Raw genomic sequence first — 2,548 nt, 5'->3', positions numbered from 1 at the left:
CAGCTCTGGCCCAACCCACCTTCCTCCACCGGCCCGTACCCCTTCGCGAGGAGGAGAGGCTCCTCCTGTCGCTTTCTTCTTCACGCACGGTGGCGTGACCACCACCGCACATGGTTGCCTCACCCACCTGCTCATCCCCCCTTTAAATCCCTCTGCAGATCCCCACAAACCCCTAGCCCTTCTCCCTCCCTCGCGCCGCCACCAGAGCCCCTTCCTTCCCTCATTTTTTTCTCTTCTTCTTGCACGTCTGAGCACCACCGCACCTTCCCCTCCATGGTACCGCCGTTACCGGCCGCCCCTCGACGAACCGAAGACACCAGGAGATCCGCCTCGTCGAGCTCTACATCTTGGTGCAAGGAATCGAGTCAATACCCCGTAATTCGAGCGCAAGGTCGCCGTTTCTCCTCCATGTCCGCCACACTCCGGCGTTGATTCCGGCCGCCCTCATCCTCCTCCGTCCAAACCAAGGACACCTCCGGCTTCCTTGTGTTCTCCCGCATCCCCGACGCCAAGTTCCCCTTCCCGATCCGCGTTGAATCGCCGGATTGAGTCGCCACTGGATCTTTCCGCCATGGCTGCTGCTCTCAAGCTCGTCCCCGCTTCCCACTTCTTCTTATTCGAGTGCACCAGTAATCTGACAAGATCTGATCCGCAGCCCAGTGGTTCGTTCTTGTTTCTTCTGTCCAACAGATCCCGAGTTCAATTCCTGGTTTAGGCAAATAACCAACATTTTTGTTTTGCTTTCTGTTCTTGCTAGATCCGGTGCCTACTGGGCCTCAGCCCACTTGCGCACCAGCTCTTTCGCCACCCAGTGTGCGGTAGACCACCATCCGCCGCTCAGGTCCGGCCCGTACCAGCTCGTTCCTCTGTTTATTCTATCCCTTTTTGCAAATCTTGTTTAAATCATATCTTTCAAACCGTTCATCGAAATAAAATGTGTTCTATATGAATTTTGATCAGAAAAATATGAGGATCATAAATATGTCATCCATACATCTGTTTGCATCACGCATCATGACACGTTGTGGTAGTTTTGCATAATCACCTAACATATATGCGGAGTATTTTGGATTTCCAACTATGGTTTTCCCCGCTCCGTTTAAATTTGAAGTAGCCCACCCTTGCGATGTTATGCCATGCTAATCAACCATTAAATTTGTCGGTAGGAAATGAAACCTTAACCTAATTTGTTTGTCCGGGGTTCTGACTCCGATTAATATGGATAAGTTGCATCACCGCATCATGTTTGCCATGCCATGCATATCATATCATGATCATGCTGATTCTTTTGCCGTAGTAGTAAGATGTGCATCTGTTGGTTGTTGTAGCGCTTTGCTTCTTCCCGGATAGGATCGTGAAGTGGTGTGCTGAGATACGACAAGTTCTCCGGATGTTTCTCGGCAAGTTTTAACAGGCAGGCATTTCCACTATACTCCTGCCCCTGCAGGAGTCGCTCACCTATTTTATTTTGCCTTCTCCCTCATGCTATCCTTGAGTTGCATTCTTGTCACGTGTCCCTTCCACTTGTTACCTCAAGCAGCCCATATTGCCACCACCACCTCCTACGGCTATTGTTTGGTTATCGAGTCTGCCCTTGCGAAGTCGTAGTGCATGCTAGTGCTTATATCTTGTTACCGTTACTGCTATCTTATCGGGTCATATGTTGGGAAGAATCATGGTTACTTTAGTTGTTGATAATTGTTTAGCGGAGGCATCGGTGGGTCAGCTGCTCGTTTTGTGACGGCTCACTTGTGTTTCCTAAATAACCTAGGACCCGAGTTCTTGTTATCTGTTCCGAGACTGAGCGCTCTAACCACACGTGGGTATGCTTACCGGGTCTCCCCTTGACCACTTCCAGAATCTACAGCTTTGTCTAGTGGCCACAACTAGTTTGGATGTTTGTTTTGTTTCTCCCGGGCGTGCAAGCTTGTTTCTTTGTGGTCAGATGATATGATGTTACTCTTGGGGAAGCCATGTTGCCTTGTAACCCCGTTGTCTCTTGCACGCTCGTAGGATGCGGTACGTATTGCTGAAGATGGATTCACCACTGCACCTTGTTTCCATCCGAAAGCCGTAGACGCAAACAGCTAAGTCCGCGTCGGAGTTTCGATCGGGCTCCGAAACGGGTTAACTTAGTTAGGTGGCTTCCTGGACATTGTTGTAGTGAAGGAGAGTGCGTGTCGTGATATCCACCTGTCGTAAGTGGGTTGATCGTGCGTGTGGGAACATTTGGGCACCCCTGCAGGGTTACAATCTTATCGATAAGCCGCGTCCGCGGTTATGGACGACTTGGAGTTGTATGACTCGATCATAGACAACATACACCTGTTGTTTCAATAATAATAACTTGCATAGTAAGATAGAATAACTTAAATAATAACTGGTTAAAACTTGTCAATAGTGTGAGTGCCTTTTTAAGTACCTCCTTGCGAGGGGGGAACACATCGGCTGTGTTATATTTGCAGAGTATAGAACTGTTAGTTGTGCGCTCTCTCACCTTCTCTGATTAGACGAATGTTGTAGAGTGTCTCTATAGTTTTTTTTAGTG

At 48.9% G+C, this 2,548-nt stretch overlaps 1 long non-coding RNA gene across 1 annotated transcript; it reads left to right on the top strand.

Moving 5' to 3' along the window:
• On the top strand, positions 1 to 2,040 carry LOC127332286 (uncharacterized). Its single transcript, XR_007870341.2, has 3 exons — positions 1 to 662; positions 758 to 841; positions 1,329 to 2,040. It is a non-coding gene; the product is annotated as an uncharacterized lncRNA (long non-coding RNA).
• The last annotated feature ends 508 nt before the right edge of the window (positions 2,041 to 2,548 follow it).

The sequence above is a fragment of the Lolium perenne genome, chromosome 4, assembly GCF_019359855.2.
Source record: "Lolium perenne isolate Kyuss_39 chromosome 4, Kyuss_2.0, whole genome shotgun sequence".
Classification (NCBI taxonomy): Eukaryota; Viridiplantae; Streptophyta; class Magnoliopsida; order Poales; family Poaceae; genus Lolium; species Lolium perenne.
This window is presented reverse-complemented; position numbering and strand designations above follow the sequence as displayed.